The sequence below is a fragment of the Entelurus aequoreus genome, linkage group LG27 (genome assembly GCF_033978785.1).
Source record: "Entelurus aequoreus isolate RoL-2023_Sb linkage group LG27, RoL_Eaeq_v1.1, whole genome shotgun sequence".
NCBI classification, from domain to species: domain Eukaryota; kingdom Metazoa; phylum Chordata; class Actinopteri; order Syngnathiformes; family Syngnathidae; genus Entelurus; species Entelurus aequoreus.
This window is the reverse complement of record NC_084757.1, coordinates 24,890,133-24,915,323: the sequence shown is the minus strand read 5'-3', so window position 1 is coordinate 24,915,323 and position 25,191 is coordinate 24,890,133. Positions and strand designations below refer to the sequence as shown.

Below are 25,191 nucleotides of genomic sequence, written 5' to 3'. Positions count from 1 at the left end.
CGTTTTGTACACTGTTGAGGTGGTTCAATGCCCGGTAGTGTGTAAATGTGTTTCTGTATAGTATTTCTCTAGCAATTGATGTGGTGACATCAATTGTGGTATTTTGAGAGGTAATCATTGAAGTCGGACATCACTGACGGCTTAGGTGGGAAACACACGGCCCGCCACTGTATTTTACTGTAAATTTATGTAAATGTTACTGTGAATGTAATGGTAATTATCAGCCTGTAATTTGCTGTGAATTTACAATGAAAATGTTTAGAAAGTGTCTCATTTTGACTAATGCGTTTGTTTTTTTGTTTTTTTAAAAGGGGACTTATGCAAAATTAGGCATAGGCAATACGGCCTAAAAATAAAATCTCAGATTTTTTCACAAAAAAAAGCGATTTGTGATTTTATTCCCTTACTTTTTCAAAAAAAAATTAAAATGTAAATGTGGAAATACTGTCAAAGCGCTTTGAGTACCTTGAAGGTAGAAAAGCGCTATACAAGTACAACCCATTTATTTATTTATTATTATACAAATGACAGAGATAATTCACAACAACTTTTCTTTTTTTTATTGGATCAAAAACTAGTATTTTGAAATGACACTGCATCTTACTAAGCAAAGTTCTAATTTGAATGATGTTCTTTTTAGACCAGATATAAATTGTGGTTTTTTTGGAATACATTTCAAAGAACTAAATTAAGAGCTTCCTCTGGGAAGCAATATTTCCGTCTTGCATAAAAAATACTTCTGTAAACAAAAATGTAGCATTGCACATTGCATACAAATCAATCATTATCTCCAACATTGAAATTAATAGTGAAAACGTATAACTTCTGTTTTGAATAAAATACAGATTAAAATTAAAATGTAGTATTATACATTGTATGCAAATAAACAATTAAGTAGAACATTTAGAAGACTATATTTTCAATAAGTCAAGTGGATAAACGCAGGCTTTTTTATTCAAACATCTTGGCAACGACTGCTGTAGTGATCGTTCTCCACTGTGCATCTATACATGGTATCATAACTGGTGTTCGGAAAATTACTTTTAAAAAGCAATTCATTATAGTCCCTTGTTAATTTATCAAAAAAGCAATTGATTTAATAAAGGAATTACTCTTTAATTACTCTGGAAAGTAATTAATTTGTTACTTTAAAAAACACCTTCAAATATGCGGCTTATTCAGTTGAGAGACATTTCATATTGGAGCAGAATGTGCCTTTAAAAGGCGGTGCCTGTTGCTAAGTGTCGTGTGACATCATTGATTGATTGATTAAGACTTTTATTAGTAGATTGCACAGTACAGTACAGATTCCGTACAATTGACCACTAAATGGTAACACCCGAATACGTTTTTCAACTTGTTTAAGTCGGGGTCCACGTTAATCAAGTCATGGTATAAATATATACTATCAGCATAATACAGTCATCACACAAGTTAAGCGCCCAGACAGAGCAGCATTAGCTCAGTTGTGCGTGTTAGCTTAGCAATGGCAGTTTGTCAGCAGTTACGGCAGCTCTGTTGAATGTTTTCACAAGATTGTGTTACCAACAGATTGAATGTGTTTCCATGGCTGCAATATCTTCTGGTCCACAAAGAGGGTATTGTTTGGATTGCAAGCTGAAGCTTATCACTTCAATCATTGATTGAGTGACTTTGTATTTATAAAAAACATTGACTAGCAGCAAATCTAGCATATTTTTCTGGTTTTATTACTGCACTCGTGTTTACAGACTTTACTTCTGTCCTTCGATGTCCGCGGGGAGCAGCTAGCATGACATCAGATTTGCTTCACGCTGCTGTTCCAGTTGGACTTTCTCTCCTTAAAAGCCGTCAGTGTCCTCCTAATATTTGCACATTGCACATTTTGTAGATCTCTGTCCGTGGGTATATCTCGGATACTGTGTATTAAAGTATGTCCACATCGCAGACATGCTGCCTTCACTGCAAGCAATCCCGTCACAACATCCGGTTTCGGCGATCAAATTTTCGGTGCATCACTTCATACTGTAACGACCTGCTGACAGTAATATTTTATATATAAATAAAAGTTAGAAATAGCGTCAGACTTTTGACTTCTTCCAGAGGCTACAATACATTACTTACTTTTTTTTTCAACTGAAAAGTTTGCCATGGCGGTGCGCCACGATTAATTACATTAAGGGGAAACCCTGAGGTCACTATACACACCTCCAATCTCATCTTAAGAAGTAAGAAGTGCCTTTTATGTTTCGCAGAAATGTGCCTTCAACTGGAAAAAAAAGTCGCTTTATTTGTGCCACTTCAAGAATTCCTGCTTCACAAACCTGCGGCAATATAAAGAAGGAATTTCTCAAAAGCTACTTTTAATGGTGGAGTCGGTGCCTACTACTTATGGCAATGGAGGAGACAATGAAACAGTAAGTAATGCCAGAAAAATTGGCAACGTGTGAATGATACGCGAGCAATGTTAGCTCGACTTTTTTGTACCATGAATTGATTAACGTGGGACCCGACTTAAACAAGTTGAAAAACTTATTGGGGTGTTACCATTTAGTGGTCAATTGTACGGAATATGCACTGTACTGTGCAATTACTAATAAAAGTTTCAATAAATCAATCAGTTTAGCCTTCTAATGTAGGACAACAGCTTCACCAACCTTTGTCAATGTAAAGAATGATTTTCCTAAAAACTACTTTTAATTGTGGGGCAGTGCCTACTAGGGATGTACGGTATACCGATATTAGTATAGTACCGTGATACTAATGAATCATATTCCGTACTATACCGCCTCTGAAAAGTACCGGTCCACCGTCATCGTCACGTCGTGTCATTGCTGGTTTTACGAGCAGACGAGCATGTTCGTCAGCGCACGATCACCGGAAGAGGTGCTTTAAGACATGGCTAGCTAGCTAGTGTTTTAGCTACTTCTAAATCATTCATCCTGGCCTCCATGGCGACAAATAAAGTATGTTTCTTACAAGTATCATCCCTGCAGGACGAGGAATAGCTAAACATGCTTCTCTACACACCCAAGCTCACCGGCATCAAAATATAAACAAACGCCTTTGGTGGATCTACACCTAATATCCACTGTAATGATACCAAGTACAGGAGCGAATCTAGTCGATACTACTATGATTACATTGATATTTTTTGGCATCACAACATCTTCTTTCAGTTTTTTATTTATTTATATCATGTTTATAAACTAGGGCAGCACGGTGTCACAATACGAAAGGTCCTGAGTAGTCCTGAGTTCAATCCCGGGCTCGGGATCTTTCTGTGTGGAGTTTGCATGTTCTCCCCGTGACTGCGTGGGTTCCCTCCGGGTACTCCGGCTTCCTCCCACCTCCAAAGACATGCACCTGGGGATAGGTTGATTGGCAACACTAAATTGGCCCTAGAGTGTGAAGTTTGTTGTCTGTCTGTTTTGGCCCTGCGATGAGGTGGCGACTTGTCCAGGGTGTACCCCGCCTTCCGCCCAAATGCAGCTGAGATAGGCTCCAGCACCCCCCGTGACTCCAAAAGGGACAAGCGGTAGAAAAGGGATGGATGGATGGATGTTTATAAACTCAGGAAATATGTCCCTGGACACATGAGGACTTTGAATATGACCGATGTATGATCCTGTAACGACTTGGTATCGGATTGATACCCAAATTTGTGGTATCATCCAAAACTAATGTAAAGCATCCAAACAACAAAAGAATAAGTGATTATTACATTTTAACAAAAGTCTAGATAGAACATGTTAAGAGAGAAAGTAAGCAGATATTAAGCGGATATTTTCTACTACTTGTCCTTAATAGTGTTGACAAAATAATAGAATGGAAAATGACACAATATGTTACTGCATATGTCAGCAGACTAAATTAGGAGCCTTTGTTCACTTACTTACAAGACAAGTTGTCTTGTATTTTCACTATTTTATTTAAGGACAAACTTGCAATAAGAAACTTATGTTTAATCTACCGTAAGATTTTTTGTTAAAATAAAGACAATAATGCAATTGTTTGTGGTCCCCTTTATTTAGAAAAGTATCGAAAAGTACCGAAACATATCGAAATAATTTTAGTACAGGTAGCAAAATATCAGTATCGGGACAACACTAGTGCTTACCGTGTATGGCAATGTTGAGTAGGATACATAATACGTTATTACAGTAGAGATGTAGCTCTTAGTGTAGCAAATATGGCTGCCGGGGTGGGAATGAAGGTTCATTTGCATCTAACAACTTTGTCTCTCAAAACGGCTTGCTTTCGGAGGCAGCCAAAAAGAACCACCTTTACGTGTTATTTAGAGTACGAGGAGGTGTTTTAAAAATAGAAGAAAAAAAATAATCATAATATGACCCCTTTAAAACAACCAGCTCTTACTGCAATTTTATTGGCTGGAGGGCTGGATGACCTTCGACCCTGTATGTGCAACACCTTGGAGCCGATTAAACTGCCAGCTTTTGACGGAGCGCCCTGTGAGGCATCTGGACCTCGGGAATGAAGTGTTGTGCGTGTGAGAAAGGGCTCCTAGGGTCACAGGCAAAAGTGTTTATCCTGCTGCTATGGCAATGCCATCGGTATAGCCTTGGGCAAATAACAACAAACAAAACCATGTGTGAGAGAAGCGCGGCCATGTACACTCGCCGGCCACAACATTAGGTACGCCTGCAATATTGACTGCGGGGGGAAAAAACATCCTGCCTTCGCACAGATAATAATGCAGTTTTTATTTGATTTTCACACATTCCATTCCATTCCCCCAATGCGGCTGTCCTACCCCTCAATCATCAAGTCCCTCCTTTTCACCGCCCCTCGCTACTCCAGGCAGCTCCACATGCTAAGTGGCAACATTGTTACGGTCAATTTGTCCCATTCAGAGTCCCAGTGGGCAAGTGTCCCCCTCAAAGCCACCCACCCTGACAGCAAGCAGACAGGGACCACACTGCCTGAGAGGCCTTGACATTAAGGCCCGGGGGCGGGTGAGAGGGAGGTGGAAAGGTGAAGGGAGGAGGGGGAAACAAGGGGGGAAGTACGCTAGATTTAACACAAGCACTTATCAGCCTTGTCAAGCTTACGTACGGAAAAGTAAGAATCCTTACATTAATCAATAGGGAGGGTGGGAGACACCTCTTTATTCTCCTCTTGGATCTTAAAAGCCCCGTGTTATAGATTTTGTAAAGGTTTCAAATAGGTCTCAGGGGTCCTACGATAGTGTAATGGCCAAAACGGTATTTCTTGATTCCCTTCCTTTAAAAAGTGCTTTTAGCAAGACTGAGAACACGTATTGTGTGTCTGTAGCTTTATCGCTAATTTGTCCACGTCTCTCTGACATAGTGTGTGACTCAAGAAGTGCTATAGTGCACTTCAGTCGCTATGTATTGTATATTTGTAAGACAAAGCGTGATCCACAATAGAAAAAGGAGAAAGTGTGGAATCCAATGAACCCTTGTACCTAAGTTACGGTCAGAGCGAAAAAGATACGTCCTGCACTGCACTCTAGTCCTTCACTCTCACGTTCCTCATCCACAAATCTTTCATCCCCGCTCAAATTAATGGGGTAATCGTCGCTTTCTCTGTCCGAATCGCTCTCGCTGCATGTAAACAATGGGGAAATGTGAGGAGCCCTTCAGCCTGTGACGTCACGCTACTTCCGGTACAGGCAAGGCTTTTTTTATCAGCGACCAAAAGTTGCAAACTTTATCGTCGATGTTCTCTACTAAATCCTTTCAGCAAAAATATGGCAATATCGCGAAATGATCAAGTATGACACATAGAATGGATCTGCTATCTCCGTTTGAATACAAAAATTTCATTTCAGTAGGCCTTTAACAAAAAAAGGTGAAAAAAAATTTTATATTCTAGTTTCTTCAAAATAGCCACCCTTTGCTCGGATTACTGCTTTGCACACTCTTGGCATTCTCTCGATGAGCTTCAAGCACACCTGTGAAGTGAAAACCATTTCAGGTGACTACCTCTTGAAGCTCATCGAGAGAATGCCAAGAGTGTGCAACACAGTAATCAGAGCAAAGGGTGGCTATTTTGAAGAAACTAGAATATAAAACATGTTTTCAGGTATTTCACCTTTTTTTGTTAAGTACATAACTCCACATGTGTTCATTCATAGTTTTGATGCCTACTCAGAAGGTGAAGTGTGAAGTGAAGTGAATTATATTTATATAGCGCTTTTCTCTAGTGACTCAAAGCGCTTTACATAGTGAAACCCAATATCTAAGTTACATTTAAACCAGTGTGGGTGGCACTGGAGCAGGTGGGTAAAGTGTCTTGCCCAAGGACACAACGGCAGTGACTAGGATGGCGGAAGAGCGGGATCGAACCTGCAACCTCAAGTTGCTGGCACGGCCCGCTCTACCAACCGAGCTACACAAGGTGAGATAACTCCTGGAAATGACTGGCTTTTAATGGCCAAAGGTATAGATGTGTGTGTCCAAGTTAAAGGAAACGGCAGGCTGTCTTCTTTTGATAGATTTATTACAATCTTTGGCAAGCTAGGTAATGTTTGCTGTGGTCTGGAACAACATGGCACACAAACAACTATCAGAAATGCAGCCAATATACGTACAGATAATGTGTCATGAGACATGCATAAGTAAATTATATACAAAGAGGATAAAAGTAAAGGATATTAAATGAGCTCAAATATACCTACAAATGACGCATAATGATGCATATTTACATACAGCTAACCTAAACAGCATGTTAGCATTGATTAACTTGCAATCATGCACTGACCAAATATGCCTAATTGGCATATTTCATAGTCATTAACATCAACAAAGCGCACATTTGTGCATTCACGCACAGTATAAAACTTTGGTGGACAAATGAGACAAAGGAGTGGAAGGTTTTACATTGTAAACAAACTGTTGCGTCACAGTCCACACTATGGGAGTTCAAGAAAAGCCGAATTAGTCGGACAAAACGATGTTCACTAAATACTCTCATCAGTGAAGCATACACACAAACATATTAAACAGTGGGCTTTCTAACAATCAGGAAGGTTTGTGTTATGTTTGTCCTTAACAAAAAAACATACTAAAACTAAAATAATATTTTCCCCCCCATCTTTTCCCATTTTCAATCCTATTTAAAAATGCTCCAGGGAGCCACTAGGGTGCCACTAAAGAGCCCCATGCGGCTCGAAAGTCGCGGGTTGCTGACCCCCGTCCTAGTCAGACATTGCAGACAATTCTATGCTTTCAGTTTATGGGAAACCTTAGGAAATGCTCTATTCTGTTCCCAAAATCGGAAAAAGGCCTGAAAGACCCCATCAAGCACCTTTTGGATGAACTAGAAAACGACAAACCACTCCTAACCTTACAAATGTTCATTTCTTCACTTCAAGCAAAGCATCTCAATACTTTTGTCCACTGGTCAACTCCTATTGCTACTGCAGGAAATGCTGACAGTGAGGCATGACGGGGGTTATGCAAAATACTGGATTTTTTTAAGGAAATTTTTTTTTTTATAAGGCAGAAAATGCAAAGACAACACAACTCTGCGTGACTTCATAGAGTGCGGATAAAAGAAACGTGTATTAATGATGGCGTGAGCACTAATATGCTTAGAGAAGCCGACGACGAGCTGCAAAGTGGACTAAAACGAGCGGTGCGGTCAGAATTCAATCAATGAAGGCACTCAAGGGAAGTTGTTTACAACTGTTACGAGAACATGAATCTGCGTACGAGCGTGCCGCTGCCATGGGGGTTGTCTAGTAAAGGATCTTTGTTTAACTAACCGACACATTGCATCAGAACACCTGTCTTTAAACGCACATCGGTTGGAACATTTGGTCTAAAGGGCCACTGTTGGTGTCCATTCAAATGATTACTGGATCCCCAAACTATAAAGGGGCAAATTTAAATAAATAAATAATACATATTTAAATAATTTATTTTATGAATTTTAATTAGAAAAAACAAAGTAATTAAATACATGAATGTGTCATTAATTTATTTAAGATAAAATTAAATGTAATAAATTATTGTCGTCATTATATCATGATGTAATTAATCATGTCACGATTTAAACTATTGATTATTATTTCATGATTTAATTATTTAAATAATGAATGACACGTTAAAGTAAATATTTAAAAATGTAAGTATTGATTAGGCCCTTGTCAGTGTTTCATGAATTTATTTAACTTTGACGGCTGAGTTTGATAGATTAAGTACATTCATGAAGCGCTGACAAGGGCCAAATGGGACACAATTAAATAAATAAATAATTTGTTAAATGTGTCATCCATCCATCCATCCATCCATCTTAGGGTCGCAGGGGGTGCTGGAGCCTATCCCAGCTGCATTCGGGATGTAGGCGGGGTACACCCTGGACAAGAGCAGGGCCAACACAGATAGACAGACAACATTCACACTCACATTTGCACACTAAGGCCAATTTAGTGGTGCCAATCAACCTATCCCCAGGGGCAGGTCTTTAAATAATTAAATCATTAAATATTTAATTAAATCATAAAAATAGTAATCAACAATTAAATCATTAAAACAATTTTACATTAAATGAATAAATTACACAATGAACTCATTTATGTATGTAATTACAATCATATTTAATTAATGACACATTTAAGTAAATATTTAAAGACGTATTTATTTATTTAATTTTGTCCCATTTGGACCTCCATACAAAACAGGACACACGTCTCTCACTTGGACAGACAGGAGCGACCGCAGTGAAACTCCCACCGGATTCCAGGAAGAATTTTGGTACATGAGGCCATCCTCTCATTTGCTTAATTGGCCGTGGCGCATGTGCAGAATTTTTTTTACGGACAGAGCGCAGGAAGAGAAAAAAAATTTGCAAAAATCATGACAAGCAAAACAAATAAGTTTAGGAACACGGATGAACTTTCTTCTTTTGCTTTATTTTGGGCTTTTTTTAATGTCATAAACAAGACCGATAGGGGGGCTTGTTGAGAAGAGTGTTTTCATGATAGTCTGAAAAAGTGCCCGATAAGAGCAGAAAGAGTTGCTAAAGTAATTAAAAAAGACAATCTAGAGGGGTTTGAATACTTAAATAAAGCGATAAAATCGCTAAGTTGACAACACCGGTCCCTCGTGCTCTGTGTTCTTATGCTCTGGCAGACCAGGTGTGTATGAAGTGTGTTAAAGGCCTACTGAAATTAATTTTTTTTATTGAAACGGGGATAGCAGATCCATTCTATGTGTCATACTTGATCATTTCGCGATATTGCCATATTTTTGCTGAAAGGATTTAGTAGAGAACATCGACGATAAAGTTCTCAACTTTTGGTCGCTGATAAAAAAAGCCTTGCCTGTACCGGAAGTAGCGTGACATCGCAGGTTGAAAGGCATTTCCCCATTGTTTACACCAGCAGCGAGAGCGATTCGGACAGAGAAAGCGACGATTACCCCATTAATTTGAGCCAAGTTAAATGATTCGTGGATGAGGAACATGAGAGTGAAGGACTAGAGTGCAGTGCAGGACGCATCTTTTTTCGCTCTGACCGTAACTTAGGTACAAGCTGGCTCATTGGATTCCACACTCTCTCCTTTTTCTATTGTGGATCACGGATTTGTATTTTAAACCACCTCGGATACTATATCCTCTTGAAAATGAGAGTCGAGAACGCAAAATGGACATTCACAGTGACTTATCTCCACGACAATACATCAGCGAAGCACTTTAGCTACGGAGCTAACGTGATAGCATCGGGCCTAACTGCAGATATAAACAAAAGAAATAAACCCCTGACTGGAAGGATAGACAGAAAATCAACAATACTATTAAACCATGGACCTGTAACTACACGGTTAATGCTTTCCAGCCTGGTGAAGCTTAACAATGCTGTTGCTAACGACGCCATTGAAGCTAACTTAGCAACGGGACCTCACAGAGCTATGCTAAAAACATTAGCTATCCACCTACGCCAGCCAGCCCTCATCTGCTCATCAACACCCGTGCTCACCTGCGTTCCAGCGATCGACGGCGCGACGAAGGACTTCACCCGATCACAGATGCGGTCGGCGGCTAGCGTCGGATAGCGCGTCTGCTATCCAAGTCAAAGTCCTCCTGGTTGTGTTGCTTCAGCCAGCCGCTAATACACCGATCCCACCTAAAGCTTTCTTCTTTGCAGTCTTCATTGTTCATTAAACAAATTGCAAAAGATTCACCAACACAGATGTCCAGAATACTGTGGAATTTTGCGATGAAAACCGAGCTTTTTGTATTGGATACAATGTGTCCGAATACTTCCGTTTCAACCATTGACGTCACGCGCATACGTCATCATACGTAGACGTTTTCAACCGGAGGTTTAGCGGGAAATTTAAAATTGCACTTTATAAGTTAACCCGGCATGTGTTGCAATATTAAGATTTCCTCATTGATATATAAACTATCAGACTGCGTGGTCGGTAGTAGTGGGTTTCAGTAGGTCTTTAAGAAGGGGCTTAACAATGCATACCGCCACCTACTGTACGGAGTAACCAAAAGCTACAATCACCTTTTATGTGTTCATGAGCTCATGATGCTTTCAATTAATTACGTTTGTTGACTCACAAAAATACAGTTGTAGAGTAAATAACAGACCAAAACAACCATGTTTTCAGATAATTATGCTCCTGTCTTCCTATGTTTTGTTACTTATGAAATGTTTTCTGCCTACAAAAAAATTCAAAAACCAAACAAGTTAAAGGTCCTGTAACAGATTTTTTTCAACATTGCAGTGTGTTTGATGTACACACACAGCTAGAGAATTGTCCATTCAATTGAACCATGCACAGTTGACAATAAAGAGAATAGAGGCAATGAGGACTGTCACTAACTCGGCAATAAAACATGGGCACTGCTAGACCCGGATTAGCAAAGCTCCACTAAGCGTTTATTAAGAAGAAGAAAAAGAAGCACAAGGACAATGCCCCAAAAAACTGGCATCAGCAGTGGAAAAGTGTGCATATAGCCTCCTGCTGTCTCCCAATTTGCGTTTATCAGTTCCAACATCCTGTACACTCACTGTGCCTTTAATGGTGGTCCTGTGCGCAATCTTGCCCACCTCTGAGTCATTTCTTTTGGCAGAAACTCAGCATCCTACTGACTGATTATTTATACTCATCGTGTGAAAAAATAATAATCCCCCACCCTTTCCCATCAGTCCCTAAGAAAAGAAAATAACTCTTTAAAAAGTCCCATTTTATATTTCATAAGAATTTGAAATAAGTGTCAAAGGTCCCACAATCGTGTATTGGAAGGGTGTTGTCCAACATCTAGCCTTGATGCTGGAATTTAGACAGTTAAGGTAAGCCCTAGGGGTAACACACAGTTTAGTGTGTCTGTAGATGGTTTATTCACGCCACAACAGAAGTTTTTTTACATATATTGTATGCTGTAACTCTGCACATGTCTAATGTAATAGAAGCAATAGATCACATACAATACTGACATAAGTGGGACAGGAAGAACGTAAACATTAGCAATGTCAATGTGGAAATAGTGTCAAAGCGCTTTGAGTACCTTGACGGTAGAAAAGGGCTATACAAGTATAACCCATTTACCATTTAGCAACACTAGCATAGCTATCAATCAATCAAAGTTTATTTATATAGCCCTTAATTACGAATGTCTCAAAGGGCTGCACAAGCCACAACGACATCCTCGGCTCAGATCCCACACCCCGCTATCTATGTTAGCTACAGTGCTAACATTACACTCACAGTGTAATAGCTACATCATGCTCAGTTGCCTATTTGCTGAAGAAAAATAAAATGACCAAACTTACAGCTCCCGTGTCCGTAGCTGACTGACTGCTTTGTGCGCCTCTAGGGCCCAAAACGGGCATTACGTGGGTTCCGGATGTGATGATTGTTTGGTCTGAAAGTAAGTAGTCAAAAATGTTTTGTTTTTTTCCAAAATTGCATTGGGTTTTTGATTGCAATGTTGTGAGAAAAGATTAAGATTAAAGATTGGGACAAATGCAGAGGACAAATTTCACCACATCTAGTGTGTGTGTGACAATCATTGGTACTTTAATCTTTAAGGATATAAACAAAGTATACACGATTCCTCTTAAGACCTCTTTCGGCCCCTTTGACTCCCATTGTAACTGTTATTTTCAGCAGACTGTAGTCCTGGTATATTACTATGCTTTTTCCATGACAAACAAATTAATCTTATTCTTGCCGATTAAAATCAATATGGTTCAATTTGCCCCCTTTAACCACCGGATTGTACCAAAAAACTATGGGTATACTTCTCAGAGCTTTGATGAGCGTAAATGAGTTAAACTTCAATTAAACATCCATCCATTTTCTATTGCGTGTCTCTCGTGGTCGCAATGAAAATTATCTTGGGCAGTTATATACAACATGAAGAGAGAGAGATATATAGATTGAGTTGGGTTTTTTTTTTAAACAATTTCAATATATATATATATATATATATATATATATATATATACACACACATACATACACACACACATACATACATACATACATACATGTGTATATACACACATATGTGCCAAGATAATCATTTCCACCTCACAGGTGTGGCATATCAAGATGCTGATATACATATATACACATACAAATGTATATGTATATGTATATATAAAAGACTTGCGTGAACTCAAACTCAACCAAGTCCTCCATGCTTGCTCTAACTTTAGCTCAGTAGGCAATGTTAAAATTATCATTTCTGTTTACTTGTCAACTATATCAAAACCAATGTCATGAATTATTAACCTAAGCAGGGCTGTAATTACCCAACCTCAAATATTGCACTCTACAAATTATTTTTTTAAATTTATATTTTTGACAATAAGGCCAAAAACAAAACAAAAAAATAAAACTAATACAGTTTTTAAAAGATGTCAAGCGTTGAAAGTAACAAAAATCATAAATGTATTGCTTATTTATGACACTTTAATGAGTGAATGCCTTGTGGGTCCTAAGGATAAGTGTGTATAGTCAATATTAAGGCTGCACAAGGATTAAGGACATGAAGCGAAGCCTTTTATTTATATTTTTACTATGCTCTGGGCTATGCTCTGGGCGTAAACAAATGGCAGCCTCATTTAGCTAGGGTCGGGTAAGATGTATGTCCACGAGGAAGGAGTTTTCTCCTTTATGACACCATAAAATGCAAGTATTTTGAGTACCTCTTCTTTCAAAAAAGAAGCAAACAAGTGAATATGTCAGATTTTTCTCACGGTTGATGCTTTTAAACAGTGTCTAGGGACACATATCACACTTAATGACATTGTTTTTAAAAAATGCCAATTTTGCATGACAGACCACCTTCAGCTACAATTTGATGATGAATCAACACTTCAGGGACATATATGCCAAAAAACAAGTGTTGTAAAGGGTAAAAAAAACATCAGAATTTCCTTTTGATGGACTACATTTTAAACAAATTAAAACTCAGCCACAGTGAGGTAGATCAGAGATGCTATCCGCCAGGTATTTGCCTCGGTCATCTATTAATTCATCCCCTCTGACAGCACGTCACTTGTAATTACTGCTGAGAAAATAGTGCAGCGCCACCCACAGAAAATAAGCCCCATCTATGCATGCATTGAGAGAGCGTGTGTGTGTGTGTGTGTGTGTGTGTGTGTGTGTGTGTGTGTGTGTGTGTGTGTGTGTGTGTGTGTGTGTGTGTGTGAGAGAGAGAGAGAGACACAGAGAGAGGGAGAGGGAGAAGGGTGGGGAGGAAAAGCCTCTTGTTCAAGGCTGATTGACACAGTCCGAGCAACAGAATGCTGGGTTTAGATGGCGTCATTCTCTCACACTCAAGCAATGACCGACCCTTTGGGGACTCCTCTTTTTTCCAGTCCACAAACCTCGGGGATGCACAAACAAAGGGCATTGGCTGAAAAGCCATTTGGAATTTAAAACAGAGAGGCACAACAATCACAGGAAGAAAAAAAAACGTCCAATGAAGAAATGTATGCAGGAGGAGGAGGACGAGCTAGTTTATAATCACAGAAAAAGCTTATTGAAGTCATGTAATTGTGCAATATACATGCACAGGCCACAATATTAGGTTCACATGGATAAATTCTGCAATAGAGCTCAGTTTAGAGAGGACAATATGTTTGTTTTCATGATATCAGGGGGTGTAACTAACTGTTAATTACACGACACGTTACGACTTACAATCCTTGCACGCATCATTGATAGACTATTAAACATGACACATCCGTAGTTAACTAAAATTATGCTCATACAACTTAGCTGAAATTGAAAGTCAACTTTTCCACAATTACCTGCCAGTACTTTTAATTAGAATATGGCAAGCAGGAGGTAGTCAAAGTGCTGGTACCGTGCTAGCAAAGCGGAATATTCTTTAGTTTGACAATCACGGCTTTAATGCATAGATGAACGCATTATGTCTGCGTGTTATCAAAGCTAAGGTGCCTAACGACACCAACATGTTTGAAGCCAAACCACAAAGGCAAGTGATAAGTTATTATAAAAAATACTATTAAAGTGATGCAAAAGGTCTGCGACATACTGCTTTCATTTATAGGTTACAGTAATCCCTCATTTATTGGTTCCGGAGATGACGGCAATATAGGAATTTCCGCAAAGTTCATCCATCCATCCATCTTCTTCCGCTTATCCGAGGTCGGGTCGCGGGGGCAGCAGCCTAAGCAGGGAAGCCCAGACTTTCCTCTCCCCAGCCACTTCGTCCATCTCTACCCAGGGGATCCCGAGGCGTTCCCAGGCCAGCCGGGAGACATAGTCTTCCCAATGTGTCCTGGGTCTTCTACCGGTCGGACGTGCCCTAAACACCTCCCTACGGAGGCGTTCGGGTGGCATCCTGACCAGATGCCCGAACCACCTCATCTGGCTCCTCTCGATGTGGAGGAGCAGCGGCTTTACTTTGAGCTCCCCCCGGATGGCAGAGCTTCTCACCCTATCTCTAAGGGAGAGCCCCGCCACCCGGCGGAGGAAACTCATTTCGGCCGCTTGTACCCGTGATCTTGTCCTTTCGGTCACAACCCAAAGCTCATGACCATAGGTGAGGATGGGAATGTAGATCGACCGGTAAATTGAGAGCTTTGCCTTCCGGCTCAGCTCCTTCTTCACCACAACGGATCGATACAGCGTCCGCATTACTGAAGACGCCGCACCGATCCGCCTGTCGATCTCACGATCCACTCTTCCCTCACTCGTGAACAAGACTCCGAGGTACCTGAACTCCTCCACTTGGGGCAGGGTCTCCTCCCCAACCCGGAGATGGCACTCCACCCTTTTCCGGGCGAGAACCATGGACTCGGACTTGGAGGTGCTGATTCTCATCCCAGTCGCTTCACACTCTGCTGCGAACCGATCCAGTGAGAGCTGAAGATAACTGGCCAGATGAAGCCATCAGGACCACATCATCTGCAAAAAGCAGAGACCTAATCCTGCAGCCACCAAACCGGATCCCCTCAACGCCTTGACTGCGTAGAAATTCTGTCCATAAAAGTTATGAACATAATCGGTGACAAAGGGCAGCCTTGGCGGAGTCCAACCCTCACTGGAAACGTGTCCGATTTCCGCAAAGTAGGAATCGTTAATAATAAATCAAATATTTTCATTTCTAGAGCATAAAAAACTGTTTACTACCTTCTAAATACATTTGTGAACATTATGAGAGCCACCTAGACATGAAATACCACCCTTTTGTGACCTTTACACTCTTTTAATCCAACATAGTAATGCTGCTTGAGGCTGAGCCAATCAGTGGCAACAATACTGAACAGCCTGCTTTGACTGGTTTGGTCTCATCTAGCAGCCTATACTACTGTAGCATTGATATTTTTAGTTCATTCACCCAAACACCACCGCTCTCATGTGCAATGTTTATGCAGCCGCCATTAGAAACTATGAACACACTTTTTTCTTAGTGTACCAGTAGAGTGGGAAAAACAAGTTGCCTCTCTATATTGAAGCTATTATCACATATATCTGATGTATGACATGGAAAGACTTACACAGTTTGCAAGTAAGTAGATATAATCTAAATAATACATTGTTGATGTATTTATTAATTTACAACTTAGAATGCATAAAAAAATGTGTTAAAATGTCTTATATAAAGGATTGTGAATAATAAACAGCACATCTCTCTCTAATGTTTGCGTATTTCCAGTATGACTGATCTGATACTATGGTCAGAGTGCGTAAGTATTAGTAGTGTCACGCTACGGAAATTACCGAAGACGTTCGGAGCGGAATATTCAAAATGGCTGATTGGATTTGTGGCATTTTGCGATGTTTAGACGGTAATTTCACATATTTTGCGGATTGCAAATACAATTGGATATAGTCTAATGGATACAATTAAACACAATTAAGCATATAAAATCGATTTGTCTTTCCACTCTTCTGCTACTTTAAGACCTCTTTGGGCCCCATTGATTCCCATTATGACTGCTATTTTTACTTTAATCCTGGTATATCAATATGCTTTTTCCATGATAACCGAACTAATCTTGTTCTTGCCGACTGAAAAAAAAGAAACTATTCCATCCATCCATATTGTTTAGGTGTAATTGCACCCACCCCTCAACCACCAGATGGGGCCAAAAAAACATGAGCATAATTAGCAGAGCAAGTGCCATTAAACCGCTAAAATACAATAAAAATTATCTTGGGCAGTTATAAAAACACATAAAAGACTTCCGTGAATTCAATAAACTCAAAGTCCTGCCTACTTTCTTTTTCATTCTAGCTCGGGAGGCACTGTAAAAAAATATATTTTTTGTCTACCGTAAATTCCAGACTATAAGCCGCTATTTTTTTTCCTACGCTTTGGACTCAGCGGCTTATAAAACGGTGCTGCTAATTTATGGATTTTTTTTTTTTTAAATAGTTTTAAAAAAACAAACAAGCAAAGACACTGAAAAGATGTGTCATTGTCTGTCCTATGATGCCATCTTTTGGACAATGTCACTCACTGCAGGTGTTGCAGTAGCCTTCTGTTTAGAGCTTTCAACCGGAAGTATAAGTGCCATTTTGTCTTCTAGTCATCCACAGCATTTCTACTCGTATGGACTCTTCATTCATCACTCCAAGCAACGTTTGTAAGTTTTACAATATAACTTAAACAATTCTTACGTACTAAACAGTACCATGTGTGATGTCTGTAGGAGTGTTTTCTGGCATATTTGTAAATGCTATCGTAATGTAATGAAGCCAGCGTTTTTAGCAGTAGCTAATATGCTAACACGTTTACGAGTGTCTTTGTGAGTATTATTGAGTGTTGCAATGGCATTCTTTTTGTATTGTTTAGTTTCATAAATTCACCATAAAGATCACCGTGGATGTATTGAGTCTGTTTAGCTGACTGGAGAGCTAGCTTTCTCAGCTAGTAGGACGATGACTTCTGTTATGTTGATAAGCCGTGTTACAGACACTGTTTGGAAAAAATTAAGGTATGGCAATAAACATTTACAAAATCTTTGTTCAAATAACTAATTTCACAACATATATATATATGCGGCTTATAGTCCGGTGCAGCTAATGAATGGGGGGGAATTTTTGTTTTTGTTTTTTTAGTGGCGGCGGCTTCTATATCGGTGTGCTCTATTATATTATGTTTATAAACTCAAGAAATATGTCCCTGGACACATGAGGACTTTGAATGTGACCAATGTATGATACTGTAACGATTTGGTATCCGATTAATACCCAAATTTGTGGTATCATCCAAAACTAATGTAAAGTATCAAACAACAGAAGAATAAGTGATTATTACATTTTAACAGAAGTGTAGATAGAAAATGTTAAAAGAGAAAGTAAGCTGATATTAACAGTAAATGAACAAGTAGATTAATAATTCATTTTCTACCACTTGTCCTTAATAATGTTGACAAAATAATAGAATGGAAAATGACACTATATGTTACTGCATATGTCAGCAGCTAAATTAGGAGCCTGTGTTTGCTTACTTACTAATAAAAGACAAGTTGTCTTGTATGTTCACTATTTTATTTAAGGACAAACTTGAAATAAAAAACATATGTTTAATGTAACGTAAGATTTTTTGTTAAAATAAAGCCAATAATGCAATTTTTGTGGTCCCCTTTATTTAGAAAAGTATCGAAAAGTATCGAAATACATTTTGGTACCGGTACCAAAATATTGGTATCGGGACAACACTAATAGATAGTTCGCAAGTTAAAACATTTCAAGCATTAAGTTACAAAAAAGATATTATTGCTGACTTTTGGATCAAATAGTAAAATCTTAAGGTTACAGTCAATCTAACGATTAATCAAAGAAACTAAATATAGATCAAAACTTTTTTCTGATTGAACAATCGATTGTTGCAGTCGTAATATAAAGGTCCAATTAAGGCTGCAGCTAACGATTATTTTTCTATCGATTAATCTATAGATTATTTTTTCGATTAATCGGTTAATCTATAGATTATTTTTTTCGATTAATCTATAGATTATTTTTCCTTTTACCGATTATTTTTTTATTCAAAATGAAGATGAAAAAATAAATGTAGGCCCGTTTTTTCAAAAGGCATGGCTTTTATTTCCAAAAAAAAAGAAGTATGGCCACCCAGTCAACATTGACAACAACATGACTAAATATTCTGTAACAATGTAAACATTTAAAACTTTTAAAATTTAACAAAATTAAAAGTAGCTTATTTGCTTTTTAATGTGCAAATATAAGAGTCAACATCCAGTGCAAATCTTAATATTCTGCAATAGTATAAGCATTTCAAAAGTAAAAGTATTGCTTATTTTGCTTTAAAATGTGCAAAAATAAAGATAAACATCCAATACAAAAAAGTGCAAAACGAAATATTCTGTAACAACAGTGTAAACATTTCAACAAAAGTGAAAGTATTGCTTATTTGCTAAAATGTGCAAAAATAAAGATAAACATCCAATACAAAAAAGTGCCAATCTAAATATTCTGGAGCACTGTAAACATTAAGTATTGCTTTTAAAATGTGCAAAATAAACATCCAGTCCAACACAGTACACAATAACCAATTCTACTCATTCCAGTGAGTGTCTAACAGTTGTAATGAAGAAAGGTTAGCATGTCTACATGCTTTGGTTCTTTTCTTATTTACAATATTCCCAGCAGCTGAAAATAGGCGCTCAGAAGGGGTCGATGTGGCTGGAACTGAGAGCTAATTAGCCTTCACCTCAAGCCAGGATTGCGAGTGAGCTGAGCTGCAGTTTAAGTTTCTAGAAGGTCAACGGGCTCATAGTGATGTTACTAGTAGTTGACTGGGAGGTGTTTATTATCATTTGGGGAGAGTCCGCTGCCTGATGCTCACCTGCTAAACACCTATCTACTCCACCCTGAAGCGCTGACTACATGCGCTCTGAATACGCACTGCTGATTGGCTGATAATGCTTCGTGTGTACCAATCAGATGGTTGTGTGGGTGGGACAATGCTGCGTGTGTACCAATCAGATGGTTGTGTGGGTGGGACAATGCTGCGTGCTGAGACAGAGGCAGACGGAGCAAAGCAGCTTGCTAAGACTTTAGCTTAGAAACTCGTTCGGTACACCCCCGTACCGAACCGAAAGCCCCGTACCGAAACGGTTCAATACAAAACACGTACCGTTACACCCCTAGCAGATACAAATGACACATTCATGTTTTTGTGTAATGATGACAACGTATGCTCGCGCGGACGATTGACTAGTTGATGGTTTTCTTTCAAATGTTCGTTCATAGCCGTTGTGCTGCTATGATAGGCCATTTCCGCTCGACACAGTGTGCATACAACAACATTATTAGGCCGTTTATTGAAATACTCCCACACTTTTGACCACTTTTGGCATGCTTTTCCCCCCTCGCTCGCACCGCTCGCATCGTCTTCTTTGATCGTCTGCTTTGCGCTTCGCCATGACGGTAGTGTGACGTCATTATGCGACGCGTCGACGCACAAAAACGGCGTCGACGTATTTACGTAACCGATGACGTCGACTATGTCGACGCGTCGTTTCAGCCTTAGGTCCAATACATGAAAACCTGAGCACTTTGTAAAGGTGGATTTTTTTTATGCATCTCTTGCATTGTACCTAATATTGCGGCCAATGAGTGTAGTACGGGGGTCAGCAACCTGCGGCTCTTTAGTGCCGCCCTAGTGGCTCCCTGGAGCATTTTTAAAAAAGGATTGAAAATGGAAAAAGATGGGGGAAAATACAAACGCAACAGTTTGTTTACATGTAAAATCTTTCACTCCTTCTTTGTCTCAATTTGTCCACCAAAAGTTTTATGCTGTGCGTGAATGCACAAAGGTGCGCTTTGACTTGTTGTTGTGCTAATCAGGCATATTTAGTCAGAGCATGACAAGCTAATCCATGCTAACATGCTATTTAGGCTAGCTGTATGTACATATTGCATCATTATGCCTCATTTGTAGGTATATTTGAGCTCATTTGATATCCTTTGCTTTTATCCTCTTTGTATATAATTTACTTTTGCACATCTCGTGACACATTATCTGTATGTAATATTGGCTGCATTTCAGATAGTTGTTTGTGTGCCATGTAGGGCTGCAACTAACGATTAATTTGATAATCGATTAATCTGTCGATTATTACTTCGATTAATCGATTAATAATCGGATAAAAGAGACAAACTACATTTCTATCCTTTCCAGTATTTTATTGGGAAAAAAACAGAATACTGGCACCATACTTATTTTGATTATTGTTTCTCAGCTGTTTGTAAATGTTGCAGTTTATAAATAAAGATTTATTTATTTATTTAAAAAAACAATTTATTTATTTTTTTTAAAAAGCCTCTGCGCATGCGCATAGCATAGCATAGATCCAACGAATCGATGACTAAATTAATCGGCAACTATTTTTATAATCAATTTTAATCGATTTAATCGATTAGTTCTTGCAGCCCTAGTGCCATGTTGTTCCAGACCACAGCAAACATTACCTAGCTTGCCAAAGATTGCAATAAATCTATCAAAAGAAGACAGCCTGCCGTTTCCTTTAACTTGGACACACACATCATGTGTTGTCTTCATTATACATTTACAGCAGGGGTGTCCAAACTTTTTCCACTGAGGGCCGTACACGGAAAAATATAAGCATGCGGGGGCCATTTTGATATTTTTCATTTTCAAACCTTAACAAAATATATGGATTTTTTTTTTTAACCTTTAGGGCTCCCGGGGACCATTAAGGGTCTCAGTCATTAAAATGTAAAAAATAAGTCAAATTATTATTTTTTTTTATTTAACGCTTACAGTAAATCTCTATATCAACTTGAGGTTGATATAAATTTAAAAAAAAAAAGGTTTTATGCCTTTTCTGTCAAAGACAACTTTGTTTTTTATAGTAAAACTGAAATATGCAGTATTTAGTAATTAGAGCCCTAAAAGATCAATAATGCAGGACACCATTGATTTTAATTATTTCATATTTTTGAGTAATCACAGTGAAAAGTTTTTAAAAATCCCACTAAATATATTTGGGATCCAAAAGGTCTCCCACTCATAAAGTGATACATTTTTATTAGTTTGGTTTTTTTACTTTTCACACTTAAATTACAAGATCAACTTCAGGCATATCTGTCAATTTTACTTTTGAACTATTATTTTGTTTGTTTTATGCTCTTTTGTCAAATAAAACTTTGATGTTTTTATATGGCAACCACACAATATATGCAATATTTTTTCCACATAAAACATTTTAAAGTGACATTTTTTAAGTAATAATTCATTGTAACAGATTTTTTGTATTTTTCTTTTTTTTTTTTTCGAGCAATGGCAAAAAAAATAAAAATAAACAGACAAAAGAAAAAAAAAACAGCCTGCGTGGCAGCTTTTTGTCAACATTGCAACTTTTTCCCGTTAAGATTTCACCTCATTCCACTGTTTTAAAGTGTTTTTTTTAATTTTTGCAATACTATCAATTTTGCAATTTTTGCAGAATGTGTGGGGGGCCGGTAAACGATTAGCTGCGGGCCGCAAATGGCTCCGGGCCGCACTTTGGACACCTCTGACAGTGTTTCCCATAAACTGCCAAGATACCTGCGGCGGTGGGAGCGTGGCTATGGGCGTGGATATGGGCGTGGTCACATGACATCATCGAGTAATTTGCATAATTTACTACAATGATATGATTTTCTCTAAAAAGGCTCAAAAAATGTATACTTACTAATTAATAATAACAGTTTTGTTTTAAATGTCCATCCATCCATCCATCCATTTTACAATATAATTACAACACTTTATGTACATATTTATATACAGATTTGAACAATAAGTTATTCACTGAAATATATTTATTAATTGTGGTTCTTACAAAAAATATATCTTATAAAATATAAAAGCTAAAATGTCTCTTAAAGCTCTGCCCCTTTAATTAGTGCATACTAAATCATTTAACTTTAGCCTACTACTACAACCATATTATTTACCAGCAACATAAAGTGAAACAGAGGCAGAGGTGTCCTGCCACAGTCAGTAACAAATAAACAGAAAACAGTAGTGGTCAAATACAAATAAGGCAACAAGAGAAGTATCCTACACTTCTCTTTTGTAAAGTAAATCTGAACAGCCTTATGGGCATCTACATCAACTATATGATTTGCCTGAGAAGCTGGACAGGACAAAAAAAATGTATATATTTTTTTTAATTTGTGTCAGACGTAGTTCTTTCGTGGCGGGCCGCCACAAATAAATGAATGTGTGGGAAATACTGTCTGATTTACAGTATATAATACTTTTAAAGTTATTTTGATAGTAGGCTATTATAGCTAATATAGACACTTACACCATGTTTTGCCTTCATTATAACACTTTTATAGGGCTTTTCGTTTTTTGCGGCTCCAGACAGATTTGTTTTTTTGTATTTCTGGTCCAATACGGCTCTTTCGACGTTTTGGGTTGCTGAAGTAGCAGCAGTGCAGGATGCAAACAATCCACCAGGGGGTCAGTGGGCATTGACAACAAGAGAAGTCCCAACAAGGGGTAACAATTCGGCCAAGTCAACCCCAATTAGCTTCCACAATTATGCAAGTAAGAGATGTATAATTGAAGATGTGCATATTGCATAAAATAAGGAGGTAGGGGAGGGAATTAAAGGGCAGGTGACATCCCAAGTGTCCTAATTAGGAAGAAACTGAACTGCGTTACCAGGACACATAAAATAATGCAGCACACAATTACAGTCCATGGAGAGGACTTTTAGTGCGGGGCTGCAAGCTACGCAGTAAGAAATACAGCACAGCCTTAAAGGGGAGTCCAAAATAACAAAAAATGCAGCACAGAACCAAGCCGAACTCTTTATCTCACTGACCTTTATGAATGTTGAGCCAAAAAGAAGCTGGTGAGAGTTTCCGTCATGATGTGCGGGGGAAATCCGTGAAATAGTCAAGGAAGTTCGGATCCCAACTCCAAGTCGCACCTGTCCACTCATCCCCCCCCCCCCTCCGAGACAACTGGGGCTTGTGTGTCCGAGTCCGGACCCTCCGAGACAACTGGGGCTTGTGTGTCCGAGTCCGGACCCTCCTCCTCCTCCGCCTTTACGTCCTTTAGTCCCGGCTCCCACGCCACCTGTCTGTCCGTCCCACAGTCCTCACCCCCCACCACCGGTGTTCAACACGCCGCAAAGCAGCGTCTCATGGCACGTAGCGACACATGGCCGTCGGCGGACACCCCGCCGAAGTGTCGGGGAAAGATGGAGGGGAAGGAGGTTCGGTAAGAAGTAGCAGCTGTTTATCCGCTTGGTTGTGGAGTGACTGCGAGGGTTGTTCCCGGTCCTTCCCGCGCTGGTGGGAGTCTTCCGTCCATCCAAGGGGGAGTGGGGGGGGGAACACGCCGCCTCGTCCGCGCATTCAAATGAGCTCCAGTGGCGGCAGCAGCCAGCTGAGCTCGTTAGGCGGAGGAGGTGGGAGGAACCTGGGCGAGATAGCTGGCCGACACATAATACCGATTGTATCGATACCAAGGAGGCGTTAAGATTTGGGTCGGCACTCGCGTGATAAAATTGATATTTTTCCTTTTTCTTCTTTCGTTATTTTTTATTTGTATTAATTTTAAATTGTATTCATTTGTATTCTTATTTTTTATTTTTTTATTTAAAATGTGTCTTGTCCAGCTACTCAGGCAAATCATATAGTTGATGTCGATGCCCATATCGGCTGTACAGATTTACTTTATCCGATATTCCGATATTGTCCAACTCTTAATTACCAATACCGATATCAACCAATACCGATATATACAGTCGTGGAATTAACACATTATTATGCCTAATTTGGACAACCAGATAAGGTCCTTTTTTTAAAAATTAATAACATAAAATAAGATAAATAAATTAAAAACATTTTCTTGAATAAAAAAGAAAGTAAAACAATATAAAAACAGTTATATAGAAACTAGTAAATAATAAAAATGAGTAAAATTAACTGTTAAAGGTTAGTACTATTAGTGGACCAGCAGCACGCACAATCATGTGTGCTTACGGACTGTATCCCTTGCAGACTGTATCGATCTATATTGATATATAATGTAGGAACCAGAATATTAATAACAGAACGAAACAACCCTTGAATGAATGTGAATGGGGGAGGGAGGTTTTTTGGGTTGGTGCACTAATTGTAAGTGTATCTTGTGTTTTTCATGTTGATTTAATTTTTTTTTTAAACAAAATAAACGATACCGATAATAAAAAAAACGATACCGATAATTTCCGATATTACATTTTTTAAAGCATTTATCTCTACTTATTTGTATTTGACTTTATCAAATGGATTTATATTATTATTTGGTGCAGCCGGGCCGGAGCAGGAGGGGATAGAAAGAGAGAGAAAAAAGGAAGACAGAAGGGGAAATTGCGGGGACAAGACAGAGAGACAAATGGTAAATGGTAAATGGGTTGTACTTATATAGCGCTTTTCTACCCCTTTTTAAGGAGCCCAAAGCGCTTTGACAGTATTTCCACATTCACCCATTCACACACACATTCACACACTGATGGCGGGAGCTGCCATGCAAGGCGCTAACCAGGACCCATCAGGAGCAAGGGTGAAGTGTCTTGCCCAAGGACACAACGGACGTGACTAGGATGGACAACAACAGCACAAAACGAATGTATTGGAAATAACACAATTTGTGTTGTTTTTTTACACATCTCCATGTCCAGAGGGGGACAACTCAATTTTTGTTAATTTGAACACATTAACTTTGTTACTTATATTAACAAAGTAA

At 38.8% G+C, this 25,191-nt stretch overlaps 1 protein-coding gene across 1 annotated transcript in view; it reads right to left on the bottom strand.

The window, feature by feature from the left end:
* The window catches only part of sema6bb (sema domain, transmembrane domain (TM), and cytoplasmic domain, (semaphorin) 6Bb), a 521,655-nt gene extending 497,792 nt beyond the window's left edge, over nt 1-23,863 (bottom strand). Inside the window, exon 1 of the mRNA XM_062039291.1 lies at nt 23,279-23,863. The gene's annotated coding sequence lies outside the window, so the exon portion shown is untranslated. The remainder of the gene's footprint in view (nt 1-23,278) is intronic.
* Nucleotides 23,864-25,191: the final 1,328 nt, after the last annotated feature.